The 17,124-nt window shown below is 57.2% G+C and overlaps 1 protein-coding gene across 3 annotated transcripts in view; it reads right to left on the minus strand.

The window, feature by feature from the left end:
- Nucleotides 1-8,172: 8,172 nt before the first annotated feature.
- Nucleotides 8,173-17,124, minus strand: part of MINDY4 (MINDY lysine 48 deubiquitinase 4) — a 107,701-nt gene continuing 98,749 nt past the window's right edge. For 2 of the 3 annotated variants that reach the window (XR_012074372.1, XR_012074377.1), the window contains 2 exons: nucleotides 14,729-16,350; nucleotides 8,173-8,382 (listed from right to left, as the gene is read on the minus strand). The gene's annotated coding sequence lies outside the window, so the exon portion shown is untranslated. The remainder of the gene's footprint in view (nucleotides 8,383-14,728; nucleotides 16,351-17,124) is intronic. The other variant, XR_012074373.1, reaches the window with a different exon arrangement.

Consider the following 17,124-nt stretch of genomic DNA (forward strand, 5'->3'; position numbering starts at 1 on the left):
AGGCAAGAATGGAAAAGAGAAAGATGAGTGAGCGGAGGGGAGGTGGGGGTGACCAGACAACGCCCCCAGCAGGGGGCGGGGAAGAGGCTGCTCTGCAGACCATCCCTGCACCTCAGCCCCTTCATCCAACCTGTGCCCCGTGTGTCTCCAATCCAGAGGCCCTGCGGCAGCCAATAAACTGAGCAAGAAACTGGACTCTTGGGCTAGGAGGCCGGTCAGGAACCCCCAGGCCCAGTCCACCAGCCTGCTGCATGTTATTGTGTGGGAAGAGGAGCCAGGCGGGGCCCTGGGCAGGGCCAGGCCCAGAAGGGAGGGGCCTCTCTGGCCCTCCCCTCCCTCCTCCTGCCTGCCTCACCATAACCCTACACTGAAAGCTGGCTTCTCCCCATTTTACAGGTGGGAAACTGAGGCCCAGTGAGAAGAAAGACTTTGAGTTCTGTGTGTGCCAGGGGCAGGGCAGGGATGAGCACATGGATCTTGTGCCTCCTGTCCAGAGGCCATCTGCAGAAGATGACAGCAGCCCCCACTGGCCACCCTCCTGCCTGGCTGCAGAGCACACCAGGGCCACCCTGGCCCCAGTGATGAACCGCCCAGGGACCAACCCGGTGTTTGCCGGGAGCAAAGGCCCCGCAGGGGGTGGAGGTAGACAGAGCTATGCTCACCTGGGCGCACCGAACTGTCTGTAAGTACAGGACAGAGTGGACGTGTGGATCTGCAGCAAGGAGGCAGAGTGGTGGCCGTGAGCCCTGCCAGCTCCAAGAGCCCGGGTGGCCGGATAATTGGTGCCTTATTAACCATCCGAGAGGGAGCTGGCCCCGCTGGGCCACTTCCCAGAACCTCCTCTACATCCTTCACTGTGGGCAGGCCTGGCTCAGCTCCCCATGCCCCGGGAGGCTCCTCACACGCTGGCCCATGGTCCTATGGTCTGATGGCAACCACGCCCCATGGTGAAGGGTTCTCTGGTCAGTCCCGGCGCCTTTGACCAGAGCTCCCTCCACGTGGCGGGGATGCCCTCTCTCTGAGGCTTTGGTGGATGGCCCTGTTTCCCCTCAGACCAGACTCTGAGGGCAGGGCTGCGGTGCCCCTTAGAGCAGGACCATCCCTTCAGGCCACAGGCTCCGTGATCACTGAGGGACATGTTCATTGTTCCCCTCCTTCCCCCTCGGCTTCCTGCTCCTGCTGACCCTCACACCTGTCCCTGCGCTCTGCTGGGTACAGGGACAAGTGCTGATGCTGTTAGGTGCTGGGGCCCAGTCAGGAGGGCCTGAGGAAGGCAGCTGGGGAGAGCTGGCACTAGGCCCACAGGGGCCACTGGACTCGGGCTGGTGCTGGGGTGCAGCACCCCAGAGACAGGAATCAGCCTGTGTGGGCCTGTGTACCCTCCTGGGTCCACAATGTGTCCGCGGGCCAGGTCAGGATCCATGCAGCAGAGGACACATGATGTGCCACTATGCATGAAGGTAAGAGTCACCTGGGAAGGGCTCGTTTATCCAACAGATATTTACTTAGCGCACGTCATGTGCCAAACACTGCTCTGGACACGGAGACATCTATGAGCCAGACGGCCCAGCTCCTTGTTCCCCTGAAGTATACATTCTACACCTGAGCCTGCAGGCTCTGTGTGGCTGACTGTTGGGGGGCACATGTATGTGAGTGTGTGCTTGCCAGGGGCCCATCTCCTCCTGGAGCAGGGCAGGAGATGGGGAACAAGGGGTTGTGACATTTGCCCAGGCAAATGAGTTACCCACTGGCTTCAGAATGATATGAGGACCCTCAGGGCAACATCCCCACCACCTGCCCCTGTGTCTCCCACCCCTCCCCGGGCCAGCAATGCCTCTGCCTTAATGTCACCATTATGCGCCTTCCTTTGGACAAGGGCATTGCCGTCACCAGGAGGCGCCAGCAGAATGCAGGCATCTCCAGAACAATGCCCACCTCATTCACCCACTACCTCGCACAATGCAGAGCGGCCTCTGTGACCGTGACCTGACCATTTCAGCGGGGAAAGGGGAGCACCAGGCCCCAGAGGGCTTCAAACCCCTCCACCTCCTTCTCCCTGGTCTGCCACAAATCCAGGCCAATCAGGGAAGGAAGGAAGGAAGGAAACAGCCTTTGTCTGACGGCCCGTCCTCATCACAACCCTGGGAGGCTCAGATGGCAGGTGATTTTCCAAGGAACGGCAGAACTGGGATTAGAACTCAGGGACCCGTTCTCTGTTAGGAAGGGCCCCTGACGGGTCTGGTTACCAGATGGAAACCCCACTGTTGGCCCAGGAGCAAGTACAAGGGCTGGGCAAAGCTGGCCCCAGAGGCACTGGGATGGGTGCAGGGTGGGAGTGAGAGGACCATCTTCAATTTCCCACATGACTGGGGTGGGGCAAGGAAGGGGTGTGTGGGGAGCGAGCACTGGGCTAAGAGTGCGCACATGGAGAAGCTGGGAGAGGCCAGAGCCATGCCTGCAGCCCCACCAGCCTGGGAGCTTGGGCTCTGAGGAGGGCACTGCCTCCACCCAGCTCCCCCCGCAGTGCGGCCCTCCCAGGGGCAGCGGCGTGGGCCCAGCCTCCAGAGCCCACAGGCCTGAGCCAGGCTAAACAAAGGGGGGTTGCCCCCCTCCCCAGCTCCTGGGGCGGGGCTGGAGGCCATTCAGGCCTGGGCACTGTCTGGCCCTGCTGGAGCAACAGTCTCAGTGATCGCTTTTCCAGATGTGCCTTATTCCTGACGCGTCTGCGAGACCGGCATTCCAGTGGGAGCTGGCTGTTCCCAGGGCCATCTGGTCCCAGTCCCCACCCGGATCCAGTGGGAGAACCTCAGTTTTGTCCAGAGGTGGGCGCATAGAGCCTCAGATGTTGGCCAAGGATCCAGACCTCGGCTGTGTGGGAAGAAGATGCCCATGGGTGTGGCCGTGCCTGTCACTCTTAGCCAGAAGCTTCTGTGGAGCACAGGACAGAGGGACCGAGGGGAATGGACCCTCCCTTCTGGGCCAGGCGGGGATTTCCCACCCGCAGTCTGAGCTGTGGGGAACAATGACTTCACTCCCTCCAGGAGGCCCACCAGGAAGATGGAGTGTGAGACGGGAGGGGACTCAGACAGCAGACTGGCCAGGACCGTCAGCTCACCAGCAGCTGGATGAATTCCCCCAAATCCCTCAGGCTTTTCTAAATCACGTCAGAGAGCACTGGTGGAGGTGGCAGTACAGGACAAAGTCCCCGAGGGGCCCGGAGAGGGTGGTGAAAAACCACTGGATGCCCCCTCCCAGAGAATCCCTCTGCTGCCTCTGGCTCTGCCCCTCAGCAGGGCACTTGCTACCATCCCACCCTGAACTTGACCTAGGAGCGGCCAGCCCTGGCTCTAGGCCATCCAGATGCGGCCTGTCTGTGCCCGGGAGGCCTGGGCCAAAGCAGGATTTGGCACCAGTGTGGAGTCACCCTTCCTGTGAGGCATGGCCACTCCCCTCCAAGAGAGAGAAGAGGAGGGACCCAGGCCCAGAGCACAGAGACCAAAATGGAGACTCAAACTCCTTGGCCTGTCCTCAAGACGCTGCACTCATCACCCCTACGGCACTGGCCCGCACCCCTTCCCAGCCCCAGACAAGGGCCCAGGCTCCTGTGCCCTGGCCCTCTGTCCCGGGATGTTTGCAGGTGCACTCTCCCTCCTGCCCAAGCAGCCTCCTTCCTCCGCCTTCCCAGCTGCACCAGCCTCCCCCAGCCCTCCTCCAGGGCAGCACCCACAGTTACAGCCGTGAGCTCACCCCCGCCTGGGCTGTCGCCTCCTGACCCCGTGGGGTGAGGCTGGACCCGAGGGCAGGGCTTGGGTCTTCCCCTCCCTGCTCCACCGTGCCCCCAGCAGAGCCTAGCATGGGCCTGGGCGTGGCAGGGGGCTCATCTTGGAAGCATCTACTCTCTGTCTGTCCAACTCCCCCGAGAGACAAGATACCCACCTCTCAAAGCATGTGAATTCCTCTCTGACTAACAGATAACTGTGGGCCATTTAGGCGTCACACGATCCCCCTTAAATCAAAACCGGATTTAGCGGGGCCACCGGTGATTCACCAGAGGTGGAACAATTTAGTAATTTTCTAAACTACTGCCTCCCATTCATTTCTCCTCTCACTGCCCTCATCCCCACCCCTGCCTGCCCTGAGGCTTGTTGGGAGGGGGGGTAGGGGGTGGGGTGGGGCGGGCAGAGTCAAACCTATCTTTGGAAAGCAGGATTTTCTATTTTGATATTTTACCAACTCCCCAGTAGCAGCCCCTGCTTGATGCCACAGAGGAGTCAGAGAACAGGATGGGAAAGCTTACCCCTGCCCCGCTGGGGTCTGGGGTCTGCGAGAGTGTTGGAGAGTCTGGGCTGGGTTCCCAGGCCTGAATGGGGTGCCCTGAGGACACAGCCGCCCTCCCCCAACTCTGCTGGGACTGGAGGAGGTCCTCTGAGAGGGAGTGAGGTCACGATCTCTCTAGCCCTGCCCCTCGGGCGAGAAGGGCGGCATCTCTCACTTCCAGAAAATGCTAGTGGTGGTATTTGTCCCAAGCTGCCGACCACACCCTTGGTAGGGGGAAGGACCAGGGGCTCCACCTGGAGCCAGCCTCGGCTGGATGGGTACCTGGAAGGGAAGTTGCTGCTGGAACATTTCCTCACCCTGGGCACCCACGGGGCACTCCCATGTTCCTCTGCCCTGGCCGCTACTGCAGCTTCAGCTTGACTCTCCAAACCCCCTACCACTTGCTGCCCTGGCCCCTCAAAAATATCCCATATTTGCCTTGTTAGATCATAAAGCATCAAGACTTGGGAGAAGGGGGTGAGACAGCGGGGGATCTGATGCCCTCATTTTGCGTGTGGGGAAATGGAGGCTCAGAGAAGTGAGGGGACGTGCTCGGGGGTTTTTGGTGCGTCAGGGTGGAGCCAGAATGGTTCCTGCCCAGGCCTGGTCTGGCAGCTTCACCCAGCCTCTTCCTCCCTTCTCTGCTGGACTAGAGGCCACCTCCTCCTTGGACTCTAGCAAGGTGTCAGAAAAATGCCCAGGCAGCCAGAAGGTATCTTTGAGGGAGCCTGCCTTCTACTCACCCGTCCCCAGGACCTGCCATTTTCATGTCTCCCAGCAGGGCCTGAGCCACTTCAGCTCCCCACCAACGCTGTAGTCCCTGACATGTCTCTCCCTGTGGCTCCTGGAATTCTGCTCACTTTTTGAGGCTTCTCATGTTCCCCTCCCCTCTCCCACCCCAGGCCTCACCTAGGGCCAGCATCCCAGAGGGAGTGTTCAGGTGTGAGTGTCCACCACCATCACAAAGGCCAAGGGCAGTACCAGGGCAGGGCTGGAGACGGGCCTGTGCCAGCTGTGATCAGAATGACCCTTCCAACCAGTAAGGTGTATTCTTGGGCTGGGCTGTATCCCCAACCCTCTCCTCCTTCATTGTGGGTCCCCCCTCCTTCTTGCCTACCCTGCCAAGTCACACCTGGCCACAACACAGGGTGCCACAATACAGGCCGGGCTGTCCCCTTCCTCCTCCCCTGACAGTGACTGGACTTGCATGAATGTGCACGTGCACACAAACACAGGGCAAGTTCTCACACACGTGCACACACATATGCATAGACAGTGCACATGGACACACATGCATATACATGCAATGTGCACATGTCCAATGTGCATATATAAAACATGCTGCACTCATACAAACACCTGTGTATGCCCAAATACATACACCTGCAGGTGCAAACACATCCTCACATGTACAAATGTGTGCAAACACACAGGTCACAAATCCCTGCACCTCCAAAACCCTCTACCATGTATATACTGTGGCCCCTGCTGCCTGTACCCTGACCCTCGGGACCTCTGAACGGTCTCTCTGGCACCTCTGAGCACTCACAGCTGGGGCCACCCATGCTGCTCATAATCCAGGGGCCTCTCCCAGCTTCTTAACACGAAGCTGAATTTAAACAGTGAAGGGGAGGAGCTGTGGGCAAAAGGAACACAGTGGTGGGTGTTTCCGTAACACCATACCTTTGTGATTCCTTGCTTGGGGACACTATATTTATTGCTACGTGTGACCTAGCCTCTCTTCATCTCCAGATGGGACCCCGTCACCCCAGGTGGGGATGAGGACTGGGTCTGACCCAGCTCTCTGCTCACAGCCAGGTAGGGAGCAGGCTCAGGGTGCAGGGCAGCTCGGGGAAAGTTTTCAGAGGTGATGAAACCAGCCATCTGCCAGCCCACCAGCCAATGTCAAGAGGGGTGTGCTGGCCCCCACAAAGCAGGGATGGGCAGGCCAATTATAGGATGCCCTTCTTTCTCTCTTAGGTTTCCTAGGATGTCATGATGCTGTGGGCTGGGGCCAGTAGGGGTAAGTCTAGGAGGGTGGGTGGAAGTAGGCAGGGCTGCCCTTGTCCCCATCCACCGGAGACCCCTCCCTCCGTGGTCCAGTCTGGGGATTCTATTCATGTGAAGCCAACATTCCTGGAGCCCACAGGGCCAGCAAGATCATCTCACACAGGCGGATTGCTGTCTTGCCTAATGAGAAAATGATGACATGGCCCCCTGCCCCAGGGCCCTTGTGCTCAGCCAGGCCCTAACTCCCCAGCCCCCAGCGCCAGCAGCCTCACCCCAACACACACACCTCCTGCTCTGTGCTCTTGTTCTACAGGTATGCCTGTCAGTCCTAGGAAGTCAGCTCACAGGGTGCCCATGTGGCCCCCTCCAGGGACCTCCTGTCACCAGGACTGGGCACCTCTGAACTCCCAGAGTATTAGACCATTAGGACAGAAGGGCCTTCAGGTTATTAAGACCCTATTGCACAAAGGCAAACTGAGGCCATAGGCTAAAGTGGCCTTCCCAATATCATTCACAGTGAGCTAGCCTCGACTTAGCACCTTAGCTAGGTGGGCACACGGTGGACAAGGAAGGACTCGCTGCCCCCAACGCACACACCCGCTCCCCAGGCTGACATCACTGGGACCTCTGAGGAGCCAGGGCTGGAGGGGTGGGGGCTGCAGGGCCTTAAACTCAGGAACTCCAGGTCCCTTATACTGATCCTGCCTCTGCCCAGGCCTGACAGAGGATAAACACACTGCTGGCAGCAGGCTAGGGATGGGTAAGAGGTCCTCCTGCAAGTCCTCCTTGTTGAAGAGCCAGAAGCCCTGAAAGGGGCCATTTTTTTGAGGCAGTCAGCCGGGAAGGAGGGGCCCGCCAGGCGTGTCTGCATTTTCCTCTCACCCCCACCCTGCCAGTCTAAGCACAGGTGGGCAGAGGAGGAGACCTAGACCTCGGGTTCCCAGGCTGTTTGGGGGACCCAGACTTACAAATACAGGGCAGTCAAAGAAGCACCTGGGCAAGATTATGAGCTGGAGGGGAGGGAGCAATCAGTGAGGGCGGGAGATATCACAGAAGCCTTTCTGGAGGAGGAGGACTTTGAATCATAGACTATAAAGGATCTGAAGGGATCACAAGGGCTGCCTAGCATCGCATATCATCAGACTCAGGAAGGTCCTTAATATCATCGCTGCCAAAGGGGTGTGACCCCTTCTGTGGGTACTTTCCCCCCAGGGAACCTCTTATGCACACATTGTGGGACAGCTCTTATGGTTACAGAGTTGCTCCTTATATGTCACTTCCCAGCAATGATGCCACCTTTCCCAGTGCTGCCGTTCAGGGCCACAGACCAAGTGTGTCCCAACCCCAGACCAGCAATAGCTCTTTAGAGCAGAAGCGGAAACTTAAGGACTATTTTCTAGGAGCTGCCACTTCTCAGAGGGGCCATCCCCAGGTCTCTCATGCCCTCTGTGCTCCTGCTTCATCCTGGTGGCAATGAGGGGCCCAAGCTCAGTAAGATCACGCCAACACAATTTCATTACCCCAGGAGTGGCCAGGAGCGGCCACTGCTGAGAGCCCCATAGTGTAGGAGGATGACCTTGGTCCATGAGGGAGCAGATAGTTGGTTCATGGAGAGTCCCACCCACTTCATCCTACAGCTGACAACCCAAGAGGGCTCCCATCCCATACACCTCAGTGATCTGACCCTGCCAGAGAGCAGAAGTGAGGACCACAATCAGAGCCAGGGCTGGTTTGAAGGGGTGGGGTCAGGCTTGGATGGGGCTGCAGCAAAGACAAATTTCTTTGGTAGAAAATCAAGGTAGGAAAGGGGAAAATCATTACAGGTTTTATTTCACATACCTTTTATAGCTTCTCCAAAGGCATTTGAGGATTCCATCAGTGCTTCTCAGACTTTAAGGTGAAGATGCCTGTCCCCAAGATCCCTGGGGATTTTGTTAAAATGCAGATCTGATTCAGTAGGTCTGGGTAGGGCCCAAGAGTTTGCATTTCTAATAAGCTCCCAGGTGATGTTCCTGGTTTCAGGTCCCCTGGTCTCAGGACTTTGAGCAGCCGAGGCTAAATTACGAAAGCAAACAAACAAAATAAACCCCTGGTCACAATCTAGTTAAAATAAAAACACACAAAGTAAGGAAGACAGGATGATACAGGAGACAGATTGCAATTGAGTATCACCCTCCATCTGAGCTTCCTGGAAGCTATGGCAAAAAAGGAAAGAATTGTTTACCAACTCTTACTCTGTAACAGGGGCAGCTGCCTGTCACCAGGAGAAAGTCTTTCCTCTGATTCTGGTTGCCCAGGAAACTGCTTGAGCAGATCTTACCATCAGGAGGTTTGAGAAACAGGCTGTGTTTAGGGGCACTGTGGGCCTTTCCAGGAGAAGGACTGAGCTTGGGCACCTCAGCAGGGTGCATCCCTGATGGAGAGTCACAGTTTAGATAACAGTGTCTAGCCTGGGTCAGCGCCATGGTCAGTGCCCATAGGAGACCACCCTCCCACCACCTACTGGCTCAGACACGAGCTGGCTTGAGGGCCTCTGACACCAGAGGAAACCAGGGGCTCTGATGCCTCACCACACAGCCCTGAGCGTCCAGGGGAGGGCAGCTAAGGCCAGATTTGAGCCTCCGGAAGGGGTGAGGTGGATCTGTGGGCAGTGGAAGAGCCCCACCTCTTCCCAATAATCAAGAAAGGCTTCCTGGAGGAGGAGACATGGCAGATAGATTTGTTTATGTAAAGGAAGGGAGGCAGTCTGGGGAGAGGAAAGTCTGAGCAGGAGGGGTGGGATGCGGTGGGCTTCCAGCCACAGCAGAGGTGGGGAGCTTCCCCACTGATCCTCTCTCCACTGCTGGCTCAGACCCTCAGAGAGAGGCTGGTGGGGGTGGGATGGCACAGTGCCCCTCTGCCACCCCCATGCCCAGGACAGCCTGAGTCTCTGCTTCCCGTGTAGAGGGCAAAGCCTGGGCCCTGCCTGCTCAGGGAGCACTCTCACTGGAGGTGCAAAGGCTCTGCCCTCAGGGAGTTCTACACCCAGAGCAGTGTGGGTAGGAGCTGGGGCTGAAAGAGGAGCTTGGACAGTTAGGGACTGTGGGCCAAGCCATGGATGGGACCCAGGGGGAGAGAGACTTGGTCAGCCTTGTGGCATGAGATCCTTGGGAAGTCACTGCCCCAGCCCAAGGCCCCTCACTCCTAAACAGGCATGTTCTCATGAAAGGCCAACCCTGGTGGTCATCTCAGCCTGAAGGGGGTTCAGGGAGAGCACAGCAGGGTCACCCGGGGCTGGGTTCTCAGCCTTCCTCGGGTGACCCAGGACACACCCTCTCTTCCCAGCCTCCTTTGTGTTGAAAGGGACGTGCAGGACCCTGATGACTTTCCAGTAAAGGAAATGGAAAATCTTTAGACAAATAAAGCCAAGGTGTGTCTGTGTTCGCAGGGAAGAAAGGAAAAAGCGCTTGGTGTTTTCTGTGATTGCCGAAGCCATCAGGGGCTGAGGAGCAGCGAGAAGTGGGGTTTGCAGGAGACACTGGGGCTGGATGGCTGCCGCTGCCTTGGCTGGTCAGCCTTCCTTCTGGGCAGGGCCATTCAGGGACTGTGACCCACCCTTCTCTCCGGGCTGCTCGAGGGGAGAAGTCTGAAAGCCTGAACTGAAGGAAAGGCTGGGCTCCCACCCAATCGCTTGCGGGTGTAGAAACCAGTACACTCGCAGATGTTTCCAGAGCCTCCAAGTCTCAGGCCTGGGCTGGCGACTGGGGCAGCAGCAAGAGAAGATAGGAGAGGAGGGGGTTCCAGGAAGCCCCACCCTCTCCTCCGCCCTGCTTGACCTTCCAGGAGGCAGGAGAGCAAATAGGAGGGACGTGGCCCCTGCCCTCTGTGAGCCTGGGGGCCCTAGCGCTCTGAGACTCGGTTTCCTCAGCTGGAAGTGGGAGGTGGGAGGGAGACGCCTGTCGGTGCTGCCCACCGTGCCGGCCGCTGGAGCCCTCGGGTCTCGGCTCACGAGTGGTCACTACCGCGAATGTCACCTCATCCAATTGCCTCATTTTACAAACAGGAGATCAAAGCCCAGAGTGGGGAGGGAGAGCCTTAAAGGGGCAACCAGAGAGGAAGACATTTCTCCATCTCATGCAGAAGCAGCTATGGGGCCCAATAAGAGCTGGGGAAAGGAGCAGAGGGACTGCCATTTGGCAGTGGGTTTGGAAAGACAGCGGGAGAGGGACTGACTTTCAGGGGTCAGTGGCCATGGCTAAGGTCCAGTTGGCCTCACTGCATCACAGCTTCTGCATGGTCATCCTTCTTGACCCTCAGTGAGTTAGACCCCCCCCCCAATTCCTGTGCCCTCCCATTCAGCTCCCAGTGGAAGAGCCAGCATCTACTGGGCCCACATGAGGTGCTAAGCCCTGTTCCGAGCGTTGTCCACTTACTCCTCATACCAACCTTCAGAGGCACAGGACACGACTATTCCCATCTTACAGGTAGGGAATTTGAGGCTCAGAGAAGTTTTTATTTTGTAACTTAGATGATACAACTCAGACGTTGGAGCTAAGCTCTAAACCCATGTCATCAAACTCCAGGCATGAGCTCATACCACTCTGCCAAGCTGTCCAGGGGCCTTTCACACAGCACAAACCCTGAAATGGGTGCAGCAAGGATCCCCAAAACCCAGAGAGAGTACAGCAGATGTGGAGGAAGCGTGAACCTCAGACCATGGGCTGGGAGCTCTTTGTTTGCTTTGCTGCCTGATTCCTGGTCCTCAGAAGATAAGCAGTTTCCAGAATGCCCACTGACACCCCCAAATGACCAGTACTAGAGATTTCAGACTCTGAGAACACAGATGGGGCACCGAGGCCCCCCAGTGGGCAGAGGCCCTCCCCAAGGCCACCGAGGGACTGAGAACCATCCTGCCGGACTGGCTGTCTTCCATGCGCCCTTGGAGGTGGCCAGACCCAAGGGAGCCGGCAGGTCCTGTCCAGCTGGCCCAAGGTCACCAACAGCTTTGAAAACAATGGGCAGTGGGTCCAGCCGTGGCCAGGGCCAGAACAAAAGCCTGGGCACTTCCTCGAATTGAGGCCCCCTCCTTCATGGTTTGCCAAGGCAGGAGACGGAGGAAGCCTTCATCAGGAGGTAGGGATGTTTTGTAAAGACTGTTCCCAGGAGAGCTGCAGCTGCCAGTGCAGACAGGAGAGCAGGCAGCGGGAATGGTTACTCAAGGCGGAGATCTGCTTGCCAAGAAGCAGGGGAGAGAGGGGCCTTGACTCTGGCCCCTGGGTCCCCCACCTTGCTCCCCAGGCTGAATCACTAAAAGGCAGGATGTCACCCATCTGCTCCTTGTCTCCACAGCCCTAACCCAGAAGCTGTCTTCTTTCCTCTGAGCCGCCCTCCACACTGTTGCAATGTCAGTCTTCTAAAACAGCTTGGATCCACCACTGCCCTGCTCTGAAACCCCCATGGCTCCCCAGTGCTCGCAAAGGCAGCTCAGGCTTCTTGGCCTGATGTGCAAAGCCCTTCAGGATCCAGCCCTAATATCCTCAGTCTCCCTGCCACCCCAGACTGCCCAGGCCCCTTTCCCCTGGCAGCTCTGCCCCTGCCCATCCTGCCCCGAGTGCCTCTGCCCCTCCTACCCTCCCCTTCAGGGTCAGGCTTCAATCCTCCCCCTCCGAGAAGCCTCCCTAACTGCTCCCGTTCATACAAGTCCTCTCCTCGGAGCCCTATGCCCCCAATAAAATCCAAGAAGGATCTAAGCCCGGGAGTTTGGAGAACAGGATGTCAGAAGACAACTGATAATAGAACAATCCTTCCTTTAGACTAAGGTTCCCATATGCAGTGCAGTCTGTTGACACAGTTGTGCTGACGTCATTATTAACAGCACCCCCTCGGGTTCAGCCTCTGTGCTGGAGCACAGAAGGGGTGAGGCAGAGGGGACAGGGCCCCGTGTCCCTGAGAGTGCCTTCCCTGGGCGCCCCGGCAGGGCACGGGAGGTGGGCGCTTATCCCCCAGGGCTCCACTCCACTGGGAGCTGGGACCTCGCTGAGCCTCACTGATGTGAGTGGGCCTTAAAAGAGAACTTGCCAGATAAGCACCCAGGATAACCCTTATCAAAGGCCGCAGGAAAGGTGCCAGGTTTAATCTCAAAACCACACCCAACTCAACGGTTTAGAGACCTCAAGCACCGCCTCCTCTCCCCAACACCCAGTGACTGTGGCTCTGGGCCTGGAGGCGGGGCAGGGGGGTGAAGGGAGGCTGCAGGTGTGGGCTGGGGAGGGGCTTTTTCAAAGAGAATGAACCTTGGGCTTCATCCCCCAGGATGGGGCTGGTACAGGTTGGTGGGGAGGGGGTAAGGAAAGACCAGGACTCCTAGGCCCAGGAGAAGGAAACACAGCCTGTGGTGGAGGGGAAACTTATAGCTGTGTGACCAACACCCACTCACTGGGATCTGGGTTTGTAAGAGAGGAGCTGACCAGAGGCGTGGCTGGCATTTTCAGCTGGGCAACCCAGGAGGGCTTCCTAGAGGAGGGGCCTTAGAGATAATCCTTGAAGGATGGGTAGTATTTGACAGACAGACACAAGAAGACAGAGGGCAGGGACCCAGGTGCTGCAAAGAGCACTAGCGAAGGCCTTAGGCAGCAAGGAGCTTCCCTGGGGAAGCAGCTCCTATGCTCTGGGATGGGGAGTGCATGGAGCTGGAGGAGGGAGTGGAGGTGGAGGGGGGAGGAGACGGAATTAGAGGCGGACTGGAATCACCACCCCCACGGCCTTCCCATTAGATGTATTCCCTTCCGCCCAAAGACCATCTTAGGGGTCTGGTCTCCAAGAGACCCCTGTGAAGCAGAAACATCCCAGGAGGGCTCTTAACTAAGGACTGCTACCTGGTCAGTTTCCCATTTGTAAAGAGAAGGCTTTGGTGACTTCCTGAAGAACAGGATGGGTTGTTTGTGGGAATGTGGGCTGGGCAGTGGGATGAAGCACCATGATATGGAAGGAGGGGTGTGCAGGCAGATTGTGATTGCTGAGTGCCCAGCCAGTGGGATTCTGCTCCTTCTCTCGTGTGGAGCAGGTCTGCGGGAGCAACGGCCCCCAGGACGTGCAGGCACTGGCACTGGACTGCCATGACCTACAGGCAGCCTGCCTGCCCACTTGCCCGCCCACCTGCCAGCCCACCCCTTCTCCTGCATTAAGCAATCTCCATTATCACAAATGCCTGGCATTTTTGCCTGGTAATTACAGCTCCTACAGCCCCGTGAGGATTAGGGCATGATTAGGGAGTAGGGAGAACTCTGGTAGGTGGAGAGAAATACCTGCACATAGGCTTGGCAGCCTCCTTGCCTCCTGCAAGTTTCAGGATCCTATAAGGGTGCAGTGGCCAGGGAGGACAGTCCACAGGGCCTCCGATAGCAAAGGCCATCAGCATCCGCCACCTCCATCCCCTCCTTGCCTCTCCACTAGTACTGCCTTCCCTGGGAGCATCACAGTAGCCCCGCAATGTGCCCCCCCACCCGCCTCTGCCTCACTCCCATTCGCCTGCCAAGAAGAAAGTTCTAAATGAAAGCTCTAAGCAGTCCTTGTCTCCAGAGAAAACATCCCAGCCCTGAGGCCCGCCATTGAAGGCCTTCACTTACTCTGCCTCGTCTCCGGGCCGCCCACTTTCAGGTCATCCTCGATGAGACCAACAGACGCCTTGGACTTTGATGGTCTCTTGGCTCTCTCACCGTTCCTTCCATTTGGAATGATCTTCCATCCAATTCTGCACTCGTCAAAACCCTGCCCATCTTTAAAGGTCCAGGTTGGATGCTGCACTGAGGAGCATCTTCTAGCCCACGCTGGAAATACTAAGAACAAACTTACCAAGTCCTTGTGCTGTGCAGGCCCTGTTCCACGTGCTCACAGTGTATTGACTCACCTCATCCTCATCACAGCCTATGAAGGGGCCATTTTACCCATGAGGAAACTGAGGTCCAGAGAGCTTATGTCAAGGGCTCATGGCCACAGAGGCAGGAAGCAGTGAGTCAGGACTAAACCTGATGCAGTTTCCTCCCTGGCGGGCCTACACACACTCCTCCTACGCGTCCCTTCAGTACTTCTTCACTATGCGGACGGCTTCTGAGTTTCCACACTGTCACCCCACAAAATCACAAGCTCTAGGGCAGAGCTTCCAACACTTGCCCCTCACTGCTCCCGGCCCTCCCAGCAGCCTGCACCCACTCTGCCCCCTCTTCTATCACTGGTGACTTCAACGGGCTAGGGCCCAGCCCTGGCCCCTGACTTTCCTTCCAGCTCAGACATGGAGACCCTGGGGAGCAGTCAAGTAGGGTCCAGACGCAACCCCAGTGTAGGGTATCCCCCAGCGTCCCCTGAGTCCTGGCCCAGCTCTGCCCCCAGGAACTCCTGCAGTTCCTCTGGAAGCTGCTCTACTTACCTGTGTCGCTGCCACGTAGAACTGCAGAGAGGTGCAGGTGGTTCTGCCGAGGATGGCTCATCACGCCCACTGGCTGTGGGAGAAGGCGAGGAAAGCACTGGGCAGGCAGCGGAAGAGGCCAGCAGCTTGCAAGGACCTCCTTGGAGAGAGACATCAGTGCGCTGGGATCCCCTTCCCCACTTCCTACTCATGGGCCATCTCCTCTCCTTAAGCCAAGTGAGGGAGGCTTCAAGAGAACTCCCTGAAAGAACTCCTTGAAAGTCGTATGTGCCCCGCAGTGTGGAGCGGTCCCTGACTCCCACCTGAGAACGGTGAGATGTCGCGCTCCTGAGGGGTGGCTGAGCCGACAGGCAGGCTGAGGTGGGAAAGGTCTGACTTCCAGAATTTGGGAGGCAAAGATGCGTTGGTCCTTTGCTTGGTTCAAATGTGGATCCCGCAGAAGGACGACTCCTGTCTTCTTAAAAGGGGAAGAAGGGAGGTTGACTCCACCAGAAGCTGGGTAGGGGCAGGTGTTGGGAGCTTCCATAAGCAGCAGCCTAAGGATGAATCAGCTGACTCAGGAAAGACCCCTATGAGTAAGAGGTCCCCATAAGAGCAGGGGGAGGGGGCACTTTTCAGTGATAAGAGTATGGGGCTAGGTGTTGCCAGCAGACTGGTCTTACTGTTCACACTGCCGGAAGAACAGTGGGATCAGCCTTCTCTTTCATCCAGAGACCAAGGAACAAATGGCCAAGAGAAAGAGAGAATCCAATGAGAAATACAGTCGTCCCTCGGCATCCGAGGGGGGTTGGTTCCAGGATGCACCATGGATACCAAATTCTGCAGATGCTCAAGTCCCATCGTTGGCCCTCCAGTATCCACAGAGGCAGAACCCACGGATACAAGGTGCCAACTGTAATAAGAAGGAATAAAGCTGCTTCCTGCTTGCAACACATTGAGTTCTGCTTTTTTCAGTAAACCGGCCCCTTGTGCATGTAGAGGCCAGAGAGGAGCAGGCAAGCCCAGGTTCAGCCCTTGAGAGGCCACTCAGCTCTAGGATATGGTTCTTAACCTTTCACAGAGAGTGGGGCGTTGTTCCAAGTCCAAGGCCATGAGGTAGGCTATCGACTCTCTCCTTAGGAAATTACACAAATGTACATGTACACAAAGATTTTAATATAATTTGGAGGGGGAGTTATGGGCCGTCTGAGGCTTATTCACAGTCTCCCTAGAAAATTATTCAGCCCAGATGGAGACCACCGTGTGCAAAGAGGCAGGGCCTCTATTTCATTCTTGCAGGTTTGGCAGCAGTACCTTGGGTTCATTCTGGCTTGTGGGCCTGGGAGAGGGCAGTGCCGGACTTTGCTCATCTTCCTTTACAGAAAATTCCAGGCAAGGGGCGTCATATTGCACATGTACCTATGTCTTGGCTTCTAGAAAAGTGCTTTTGTAATTTGTTGGAACCAGTCTTCTCAAGCAACGCTGGGAATATTTTGATTTCTCCAGCTCCGGCAATGGGACCTTGGTCAGGAGGTTAAGTGTTTTATTGAAAAGACACACTTTTCCTTCCCAGGCTGATAAACAAGGCTGCTGCGGGGAAACCGACTTCCTCCACTCGGTCGCTCAGCTGGAGCGGCCTGGCCCTGGCCAAGGAAAACAAATGCATAAACATTTCAGGGACATATAGGAAGCATTTCTGCCGGACGCCTGCTGTGAATGGCTACTCGAGTTTACATAGCAAACCCCACGGGGACCTCGGCACAGCCTGGACAAAGCGCTCCCTGCCCTCTCACTTCCCTCCCAGCTCCTCCCTGCTGCTCCCCAAAGACCCATAGTCTGGCCACTGCTCATGCCCAGCCCACCAGAGCGCAAAACAGCTTCTTAAGTTGTCACCAGCGAATGCCAGTTTTGCCTCCTGCATGCCTGGCGCTTAAAGAAAAGGGGTCTCCTTTCAGCCAGTGCTGCAGAGGGAGCACAGCCCCCAAGATGCTTGTGCCCTGAACCCTGGATGGGTGCAGAGACTGGGGACTGGCTGCCGTCCAGCATCTAGGAGTCTCCGAGGCCTCTCCCTGGGCCGGGGCAAAAGCAGGAGGAATGTGTGCCCTGGTCCCCGCGTGTAAACACCCATCTCTGCAGGCCCCACTCAGAGTCCTGGCCCAAGCACTTGGTGAGCACAGAGGGGTGGGTGCCGGACGTGGCTCTGGAGGGCTCTGCCTCCCACGTGAACAGTCACAGACAGAGGACCCTGGAGGCCGCGCTCTGCCTCTGGGCGCCCCGGCTGACCACTGTTGGGGGCCACTGCAGAGGGGTCCGTAGCTTCCATTTTTGACACAACCCTCTGTCTCTGTTCTTCTTCTTCACCAGCCTCCCACTGTGTTGCTACACTTGCTCATATTTCTTTTTGGAATCAGGATACA

This window comes from Vicugna pacos, chromosome 7, assembly GCF_048564905.1.
Source record: "Vicugna pacos chromosome 7, VicPac4, whole genome shotgun sequence".
In the NCBI taxonomy this organism is placed as follows: domain Eukaryota; kingdom Metazoa; phylum Chordata; class Mammalia; order Artiodactyla; family Camelidae; genus Vicugna; species Vicugna pacos.